This window comes from Grammomys surdaster, unplaced genomic scaffold (genome assembly GCF_004785775.1).
Source record: "Grammomys surdaster isolate TR1022 unplaced genomic scaffold, NIH_TR_1.0 126850, whole genome shotgun sequence".
NCBI classification, from domain to species: domain Eukaryota; kingdom Metazoa; phylum Chordata; class Mammalia; order Rodentia; family Muridae; genus Grammomys; species Grammomys surdaster.
In genome coordinates, this window is record NW_021621636.1 from 7332 (window position 1) to 18384 (window position 11053).

Consider the following 11053-nt stretch of genomic DNA (forward strand, 5'->3'; position numbering starts at 1 on the left):
AATTTTGGACCTGCCCTTCAGGATCCTCCAGGATGTGATTTCAAGCATCTTTACATGATGAGACAGGAGATCTTTCCTCCTCCACATTCTTCCTGATGTGATTTTCAGCAGTTTTTAATGGCTAATATTGCTGAATTATGAAAGCTAGAGTTAGGATGAGACATTCCTGGGCAAGGTCTAAAGGGAAAGAGTCAGTTAAATTCAGAAAATAAATGACTTAGGTGTTTCTGATCAAGTCTAGAGCAAACTCTATCTTTGGAAAGTGGAGGTGCCCAATATCTGTGACCCAGGAAACACCCTTATAAGGATGCCTCAGCTTCCTACCTGTACAGGGAGAAAATTAGCAGGGAGGTAAAATGTGTTCCCCATGACATCAGCAGCCCCTTTTTTGGACATTCCATTCCATCCGGAAGAGTTCTTGGCATCCCTTGTGATGTCACCAGTGTTGTAGTGACACCAAGTGCACTGAGCTCTCTCAGTCAGTGTCTACATCATGTGTTCCTAGACATGATTTCCCGACTGAGGAGACTTTTTGGAAGAGCAGAGATGGAGGTGGCAGAAACTAGAGAGAGGCAGAAAGTAGCTGGACTTTCATGTGAGAGTAATGAAGGACGAAGACGGTGGTCTTGGGGAATGTGGAGTAAGACCTTGGAAGGGGATGTTGAGCTTCTTGTCTGGGGTGGCCTGAGCTGGCCTTCCTAGCAATTTGGGCATGGAAACTGACTTCACTGGGAAGCAAAAGAATTTCCATGATTATCACAATACTTAAACATCAAGGATTTCAGAACATGACTTTCAGAACATGACTTAAGGCAAGTGATGCCAAGTAAGGCCAAAGCAGGTAGTTTCAAATACCAAGTCTTTACTTTGATTGGGTTTTGTGGCTGTTACATGGGGACAAAATGAGACCATCAAGTGTCACAGAGGGTCTAACCTATGCCAGTATATGTAAGGGAATCCCTACACTTCACTTCCATGCCTTTTTTTTAAGCTGCTGTGGGTATCTGACAGTAGTACCAGGGAAAGAATTGTGTTCCTGGACATGGTCTTATGTTCTCAGAACTCCTCTGACCTCCTCTCCCTGACAGTACCCACATTAGATTTCTTCATCACCCATTGTGTGTGGAAGGTATTTCTTTCCTTTAACCAAATACCTTTCAGTGTTGATACACTCAGACAATGAACCCTATTGCCATGTCTGGGGTGTTTGGTGTTTCAGTAGGGGGAATTGCCACTGTGTTGATCATGGTCTCACTCTGCATGAATTTTAGTCCAAACTACTGGGCCTTGACTAACAGGGTAGGACATCTGACCATCTCCTATCACTCAAGTTCTTTGGGTTATTTAATTTTCCATCTGACTTGTGAAACCACAAGGCTGAGGGATCTAAAGCCAAGTTGCACCTTGTCAAACTGTCAATAATGGTGGAGAAGCTATCCCTGTGGTCATCATGAGCACGTGTAGGGAGACAGAGGAAACACCTGGCTGCTTTCATCTCCTGGTCTCTATAGAGTGATGAGAGAGCTGAGATTCACTTAGGCGCATCTATTGCCTGGGCCAGACTGTTTGTGGTGTCACTGGTTTCCAGGCATGCTCTCCTTCTCTTAGAGCTGAGGGTGTTCACACAGGACTCTCTGCATTCCCTTGGGGCAATTTACTTATGTTCTTCTGCCTACAGTGGCTGCAGACAGTCATCATGCCCTGCAACTGTCTTAAGCCAGAAAGAGGCCAAGAAGGAGGCAAAGAGTCTGACCAAAGAGCTGGAGCTCAGTACCCAGGAGAGAAACGAGCTGAGATACCGCTTGATACAGAGGGATCCATGAACAAGAGGTACTCATTGCTCCAAACACTTTAGTGTCAGTCTGACATCTACAATGTCACCCTCATCTTATCCTTTTAAGGTTGTGAGTTCTGGCAAGCAGTACCTCCACAGAGTCCCTGTGCCTAACTTTATGTCCCTAAATGCTTCATAGAGGAGAGGCTGAACATGAAGCTTGGTCAGGAGCAAGAAGGGAAACGGACTCTTTTCCTTCCTCCAATTGAAATGTTGAACTTGTGGTCTGCGTAAAGAATTCTGGATGGAGGCATTTGGGACTGAGTAATAGTATCCTGGGTCATGGTTGAGTAGGTGCCTAGAACCCTGAGACTCTGCAGACTCTGCTGCAAGGAATTCTGCCTGAGAACCTGCAGGAGTTCGGTCCCTCCCATCATCCAGGATCCTGAAAAGCAGTCACATCTCCATAGAGTCACATAGGCCTGGCTATAGGCAACAGGCCCTAGGGATTTACATACTAATGAAGGCCAGAGGGCAGAGCAAATTAAACTTGCCTCCCCCAGATACTCCCCCAATCCTCCCCTTTTCTCCCTTCCTATATAACTCGGGACTGCCCTGAGTTTTTGGGGGGTTACGCCTAGATCATTCTATTATCTGCCATGACAATAAACCTTTTTGGAACCAAGGACTTTTTCGTGTTACTGGGGCTTGCCAACGCCAAGGCCCTCAGGCCGCTGGAACCATAGGACTCCCTCCCTAATGTGAGACCCACCACAGAGGTGGAAGCCTCTGGGGCTTGCGCCCCTGTGGCAGCCTTCTTAAATTTTCCCCACAGAGTCAGTGGCTAGTGAATGCTCAGCATGCATTTGGAAAGTCCTCGACAGATGCAGTGAGTTTGTGCTGACGCTTTGTACTTACCTGGCTCTTAATTGAGGGCTGGAAAGTCCTAGCAGCAGCTGTTCCCACACTGTTCATCTCAGTGCTTGACTAGAAAGCCTGAAGCTTATGCCTGTTCCTCTTTGTCTGTGTGCCTTATACTCTGAGTCAGTAATGCTGAATGAATTTCTTCTTATTCTGCTTCTTCTTTCTCCAATGCTGTATCTCTCTCTTTCTCATTCTCTGATTCTGTTTCCTTTTCCTTTTCCTTGTCTGTGTGCTAGTGTGTCCACATGCATATGGATGTGCAGACATATAGTAGGTATATATTTCCTTCCACTCTTTGGGAACTTGGGTTCTGTGTTTTGTCCTGTGGATTTACCTGTATAACAGTTTAAAGGTGAAGTGAGTCCAGACGTCCCGGAGCCCCAACTGTAAACAGCACTGTTCATTGCCTGTGTGGTGCCATTTGTCTGTACATTTTTATCTCTTTGGCAGACTAGAAAACTGTGTTGATGTCTGGTCTCATCTCCAGAATTATGTGTAATGAATGTCTCTACACTATTAGTTATCCAGGATTTAGAGTCCCTGTTTTGAAAGTAGGAAATATATAATCACAGGTTTCTGGTGGTTCAGGACCTGTGGTCTAGTCTCTTTAGAGGGTAAGCTGATAGACCTCTAGTTCAGGCCAGCTGAGTGAATACAGGGAGCCAGGGTACCCTCCATCTGGATGCCAAACTTCTGCTGTCCAGGATAACAAGTTTCCAAAGGTGGAGAAGATGCGAGTATGTAGAAGGAAGAAATTGGCCTTCCAGGATTGGGGTAGGACAGGACCCAGCCTGAGTTCATGTGTTACTAAAAGCCATGTTCATGGTGTTCTGTCTTCCTGGGGCCAGACCCTATTACAGGCCAAATCCACTGTATGAAAAATTGAAGTTCAAGGAGAAGATGGTCATGTCATTCCTGAACAAATTAGAGACTGAGAACATTGACTCCTGTGAGAACTTCCAGGAGCACAAGAAGGAGATTAACTTCTATAGGTAAGTACAGGTCATGGAGGCTACCACTTGTGCAGTGGCGATTTCTGCATTCCTTTGATTCTGGAATGGAGAGTCTGCAGGTCCGGTCTCTCCCTTCGGTTTTTTAACCATCAGTGTACCTTGGGCCCTTTGGACTCAGGTTTCTTAAATCTGTAAGAGAAAGTTAGCCCTCTCATGGTTATCCAGGCATCCTGAGGAGCCTCTAAGATAACAAAATGAGAGGGTTCTTTTGCAGTACTGGACCTCTGGGGCTCAGGCAAGGTTTTACAGAGGTGAGTGTGATGGAACACATGGGTAGAATGCCCTCCCCTTAGTTCTCCTGACCTCCACTGAGGGTATTTGCACCCTACTAATTGAAGTTGCTGCAATACACTGGGCTGTCATGGAGATACCTCTTTCTTTGGGAGAGGCAGATAGATGGAGATTCCTCTTTCTTTTGGAGAGACATGGAGCTTTATTGGAGTTTGGGCTGCAGACATGATTAGTTCTTACCTGCATTGGCTGTTTGCTGCTTGTGCAGCTGTCATGGATATACTGAAATGTATTGCTCTAGGTCTTCATGGGAACCTGGATCCTGGTGGGGTAACGGCACCTATAAGTAGGAATGGCAGGAGGAGTCTGCAAGATGTTAATATGCAGAGTGTGTTTCCAGAAACCTGCACAATCGGCTCCTGTTGCAGTCCTCTCTTGTAAAGAAGTCATTGGTCCAAGTGAAGCAGGATTACAAGGAAGTGAAGGCTGATTGGTACCTCCTCCAACAGTACTTGTCTGAGATGAACCTGACTGTTGAAGATGAACAGGAGAAGACCAGCAACCTCCAGAAACAGCAATATCAGGTAGGAACAAGCAGTTTATTCAGACTAACACTGTCTGTTATCATTTGCCTATTGGATCCATCTTTGCATTCATCCACCACCTTTTAAATCCACACTCCCAACCAGCCACCCACTTCATGGAATATAGTTGTTCATTACTTTGTCTATGCACAAGTATTCTGGGAACTTCAACTATTGGGAGACACTGAATTATTGGCAAGTGTACCTTGCTACTCTGCTTGAAGCTGCAGTCTAGAAAGGGTAACAGATGAATGACAGGTCACACTCTTGCATGTCCTCATGATAGGAGGGTGGCTAAGCAGAGCTTTCAGAAAGTTCTATGTCTTGTGACAGGAGTTGTGCAGGGGTCATGTGACTTCCCAGGTAGGCATCACTTGCAGGGAGTAAAGTCTAATGCAAATATTAAATGAGTGCTTCTCTCTGTCAGTGGTCTGGGTGGCATGTGGCCTTCTCCTTTCTCCTGCAGCCCAATGAGGTCTCTTCCCATTGGCCAGGTCTAGGTTTGCACTGATAGAAGTCTGAGTGTCTGCTTGTCAGCCCATGTGTTTGTGAGCTTTGCTTGATATTTTGCCCTGCTTGCAGATTTAGCAGCAAGGGTTTCAGTTAAAGGATCAGTGTTGAAGTCTAGTTGAGGTGGTGGGAGGCAGCAGCTGACATTTGACATGCATGTCCCCACCAAGCCTGTGTCTTAATAACTGCCTTCCTCTCCCAGGTCTCTGAATCTGCAAGAGAGCTGGAATTGGCCACATCCCAGCAGGAGAGCCTCCTGCAGAATGAGTTGCCACCTCAGGAGCCCCCTGCTGAGCTCCCTCCTCAACAGCCACAGACTTCTTTGGATGAATCTCCTTCCTCATAGATCATTTCCACAGTGTGATTGGGCCCAAACTATGTAGCCAGTGAGACATCCAGGCTGATTCAGTGTCTTTTTCTCTTTCCTGTGTGACCCCTTGAGAGAGAACTGAGGTGACTGCATTACCATCAAGTGCTCAAGAGGAGAAACTGGCTGTAGTCTGTGCTGCTAAATGTGCAGTGAGAAAATGTCACTTCACATTTTTTTCTGTTAGAGTTCTCATTGAAATTTTCTTTTGCACGGTTTTGGTTTTTTCTTATGTTATTGAGATATTATTACAAGTTCTTGTTATTGATTTTGATTTTTCTAATGATTTTCACCGTTTATATTAACCTTCATATCAAAACTTGTTTTGTAAAATTGATTTTTTGTGAATAAAAAGTTGATCTGTAACTCTTGACTCTTTTTTTTTAATTTTATTTAACCTTTCTTTTACACTCCATTTTTTATCCCTCTCCATGTTCACCCTCTGATGGTTTAACATACTGTTCTGCTCCCCATCTGTCTCTCCGAAAAAGTCCCCAACATCTCGCCTAAACCCCAACTCCACCAATCCTCCCCATTTTTTGGAGTCCTTTGAGGGTTAGGTGCACCTTCCCTGACTGAATCCAGACCTGGCAGTCCACTTTCTCTATATGTGTGGGGGGCCTCACATCAGCTTGTTTATACTGGCCGATTGGTGGTCCAGTGTCTGAGAGATCTCTGGGGTCCGGGCTATTTGAGACTGCTGGTCCTCCTACAAGGCTACCCTACTTCTCAGCTTCTTCCAGCTTTTCACTAAGTCAACTCCAGGGGTCAGCAGCTTCTGGTCACTGGTTGAGTGTAAATATCTGCAACTGAGACTTCCAGGTGCTTGTGTGGTCTTTCAGAGGGCAGTCATGATAGACCCCCTTTTTGTGAGCACTCTATAGCCACAGTAATAGTGTCAGCTCTCTGGTCCTCCTCTTCAGCTGGGGCCCCCTTGCTGTTGTTGCTGGACCTTCAGCCAGACTGATGAGCATCTCAGGCAAGAATTCTGTCTTGGCTTCCTGGCTCTGGACTGATGGTTGTCTCCCGATTTCTCCTTGCCTGCACCTGCCTATGTTGCCCCATTCAGAAGATTTCTGTCTAAGGCTCATTTCTAACCACAATCCATTGTAACAGGCAGGGTTTCTTGTCTGCAGCTTGCTTCCCACCACTGATTCCAATCTAGCCCTACACAGAACAAGGTCATTTCAGGATTGCTTTTTACAGGGTGATTTAGTATCTTTTTTCCCTCTTAGATAATTTCTTAATTTACATTTCAAATATTATCCACATTCCGAGGGTCTTCCTGGCTTTCTGGTTGAGACACAAATCCTCCTGTATCCTTCTCAGGTAGCGGTTCATATTCTGAATGGTCTGGAGCCAGAGTGCTCATGTCTGTCTGCTCTGCCTCCTGTGCATCCTGGAGCTCTGCATTCTCACGACTTTTGTCAGCATCACCATTGGCATCCAATCCCTGCTGGTCGCAGTCTGTAGGTTGACCAGGAGCATCTTCCCACGCAGCATTCACACCAACAGCAGCACTACTTGCTTCCAAGTGGAACATATGAGTCCCCCATACTTTTGCATTAGGGTTTAGCTCTGAAACCTTAGTTGTTGGGACCTGAGTCAAAGCTGGGAGGGAACTTGTTTGAGAAGTGGCTTGTGATATAGGACCATTCATCAGATGAGAGCTGTCCTTGCCCTCCTGGACTCGCTGTGCCTGAGGTTAAGCCAAAACTTTAGCTTCCTGATCTGAAGTCATGGGCTCCACTGGAAAAGTATAATGCTAACATCAGGACTTTGTCAGCTGCCCGCCCTGCCCAAGCAGCCTCCCTTGGGCTCATCGCAGTAGCCCCAGTGCCCAGTGCAAAACATGTGGGGACAGCTGAGAAGGGAGACAGGAAGAAAAGGCAGCATGACCAGGCCGGGCTGGAGACAGCAAAGAAGAGATGGAGGGGGCTTGGCTTCTATGGCAGAAGATCTTTCCTTTTTTGGGCCCGAAACTATCTCAACCTTAAAACTCCAGATCCCAAACGCTCCTTCTCCGACTTTGAATTTTATAGTCATTTCAAAGGATTAATTCAGGAAATCTCTGAATGCAGGAGACCACTGCATCTTCTTTGGTCTTCTTAAATATATTTTATTTCAAAGCCTTTCAAGTTCACTATAGTGGATGTGCATTCCTTGTTTTATTCTGACTACTAGGTTGTTCTTCAACATACCCACTCCTCCTCTTGTATTAATTTTCATAAAATGCTTACTCATTATATAATATCATCCCAGTAATGCTCCATATACCTATCTATTTAAGATGGAGACATTTCTAGTAATGGTCAAAATCCTTTCGGTACCCACAATTCTAAAACATTTGGAGTTGACTGCATAAGTAATGATTAGATCAGATACTCACTGAAGTCTAGGGAGGGAAAGAAACTGAAGAGAAACAGACAACATACACAACTTGTGAAGTAATAATAGATCGTTTTGTCAGTTGCTAGGATATTTTTCTTTTGTTGAAAATCGATTTTTTTCTCATTCCATTTATCCTGATTATAGCCTGCCCTACCTTCCATCAGTTCCTCCTCACCTCCTCTACCTCCCTGATTCATCCCTTTCTGCCAATTATGAGAAAAGAACAGACTTCAAGAATGAGCTTCCAAAGGTGACAAAATAAGATATAGTAAGATGAAGAAAAAGGTATGATAGTGAAGTTGAACACACTAACCCAACAGGAGATAAAGGGTTTCTAGATCAGGCACAAGAGTCAGTGACACACTTGTTCAGTGTCCCATAAAAATGTTAAGCTAATAGGGAATACAAAGATGCAGAAGACCTGGTATAGGCCCATGTTGGCCATGTACTTGAGTTTCAGTCTGGATGAGCTCCTATAGCCATTGCTTAGTTAATTCAGAGAGCCTAGTTCCCGAGGTGTCCTTTGTCCTCTTTTAGAGTCACTGTGCCTCCTGTTCTACAGGAGTATCTTATGGAGGTGACTGAAGCCTGGAGGGAAACAGCGACAGCCATGGGGAGAGGATCAGTGGTAGGAAAACATCAGGGAAGAAGTTGAGTTAAGTTGTGGGGGCTCGATGAAACACTGCCCCAGCAAAAAGCCAATAGCATTAAACTATATAGATGTCTCTGTGTCATTACTAGCAAAAGTCCAGCAGGACATCAAAAGCCTTGCTATACTCCCCGAGCTCTGAGTAGAAGGAAGTGATAGAGAAAATCTCTCCAAAATGTCTGGTTGTGTGTCTCTGCATCTGTTCCCATCTGCTACTAGAGGAACACTTCTGATGATGAATAGAGAGGACACTGATATTTGATCAGAACTGAATTTCTTTAGAAATTATTTGAGTTTCTTTTTTTTAAAGATCACCAAAGTTTTTTCTACTCCAGGTCTCTAGGCTACCTAGTCTCTGATTCTTAGTTCCCCAAGTATTGTTAGAAATGGGTTCGATCAAGTAAAATAGGCTATAAGTTAAAACAGCCATTGGTTGGCTACTCCCAATAATTCTGTGTCACCATTGCCCTAGCATAGACAGATTGCCTAGGCAAAACTTATTGTAGGTCAAAGATTTTGTTACTGAGTTGGATGTTTCTCTTTTAATAGCCTGCAGGGTATCATCCCTCACAAAATCTCTAGAATTTATAGGAAAACCTCCATGTAGGCACCAGCTGACTTCTCCATGTTCAGTGGATTGTGTGGTTGTTTTCATCAGCAATGGGCCCAGTGTCAGTTTGCAGATAGAATCCCTCTGTCTCAGCACCAGCCTGAGGTGTTGGATGATCTCCACGGGAATCTCTTGCCAAAAAATTAAAAAAAAATGCAACTAAGTTCTGCCACTGCATGCTTTTCATGACTAGAAGAGATGACACTTGAGACTCTGTATTCCCCAATACTAAAACTCCTCATCAGTAACACCATCATACTGTAAAGAAAATTTCCACTGTATTAGGTTTACAATCCCCCAAATGGTTGCTCTATCCTAGGTATCTCCACTCCATCTCACCACTTGCATCATCCTCCTTCTCCATCACATCTCTACCTGTCCCTGCTCAGCTGACAAAATCTACTTAACTTCTTCCAACCAGTAAAAACCACAAGACGTTTTACATCTCTGTTTCTCAACTTTCCTAATGCTGTGACCATTTCTGTAATATTGTCACTTATGTTGTGGTAACTCCCATCGTTAAAATTGTTTTATTCTTACTTCTTAGCTGTAATTTTGCTACTGTTAGGAATTATGCTGGAAATAGCTCATACACAAGATATCTGATATGCAATCACTGTGAACTCACCATTTACCCTCAGTGTGGTATGTCTGTAGAAGTAAACATTTGAGGGTGTGTCTATGTCCCCTTGTTTCCAAATAACTGCAGTGTAATTTTATGTCTGTTATAATACATTTTAACTCTCAGATTCAATACTCAGACGATATGAAGACCAAGAAGAAGGAATATCAAAACGTGTATATCTCATTGCTTCTTAGGAGAGTGAACAAAGTGCTCACATGAGGAAATATGGAGACAACATGTGGAGCTGAGATTGAAGGTAAGGACGTTCAGAGACTGCTCCACCTGGAGATCCATTCTTAAAACCTGCACACTATTGTGGATGCTGGGAAGTGCTTGCTGACAGAGGCCTGATATAGATGTCTCCTGAGAGGCTCTGCCAGAGCCTGACACATACTGAAGTAGTTGGTCTCAGTCAAACATTGAACTGAGTGCTGGTTCCCAGGTGGAAGTATTGGAGAAGGGACTGAAGCAGCTGAGGGGGTTTGCAGCCCCATGGAGGGAGAAACAGTGTCACCTGGCCAGACCCCATGGAGCTCCCAGGAACTGGAAGACCAACCAAATGATACACATGGACGGATCCATGACTCTAGCCACATATGTAGCAGAGGGTGGCATTGTTGGTCATAATTGGAGGAGAAGCCCTTTGGGCCTGTGGGTTTTTGATGCCCCAGTGTAAGGGAATGCAAGAGAGGGAAGACTGAAGCGGATGTATGAGTGGGTGAGCACCCTCATAGAGTTGCAGGGAGGTTGGATGATATGAGAGTTTCTGAATGGGAGACCTGGTAAGGGAAAAATATTTGAAATGGAAATAAAGAAATTATCCAATAAAAAATAAAATAGTATAAAAAATATACAAAAACTTAAAAGACTTGGGGACCTGGTATTTTTTATTAAGAAGCTGCAAGGACTAATACCTTAATATCATCTGTCTTTTTGTCACTCAACCAAACCACTAATCGTCAAGTTGCCAATTACATGGTCACTCTGGTCTATAGCTGCTCTCTCATCTTGACCTCATGGAAATTATCCCTTTTCTATTCATGTGACTTCCCTACAGTATTCTCCTCCTAGAGGTCCTTTTGGTGATCATGATCCTAGAGTTTAGTACAAGTGTTTAAATCACTATTGTGAAAAACTTACAGGCCAAGGAAGGAACCAGACCTGGAGCTTCAGGAAGAAGCTTGGTCATCTCTAGGGCTACTGGATTCTGAGATCCAGCAGATGGCCAGTAATAAGAACCCAGGTGTTCTCTTTGGTCCATGAACCAAAACCATTGCTTTCCCACTGGGCCAGGGAACCATCCTTTGGGACTCTGGGGTGCCTGGACTCCTGCCCCCTAGCTCTCTAAGATCCTCATATTCCATCTTAGAATGAG

General features: G+C 44.5%; 1 pseudogene; it reads left to right on the forward strand.

Moving 5' to 3' along the window:
* Positions 1-505: 505 nt before the first annotated feature.
* Positions 506-5382, forward strand: LOC114615530 (annotated as a pseudogene).
* Positions 5383-11053: the final 5671 nt, after the last annotated feature.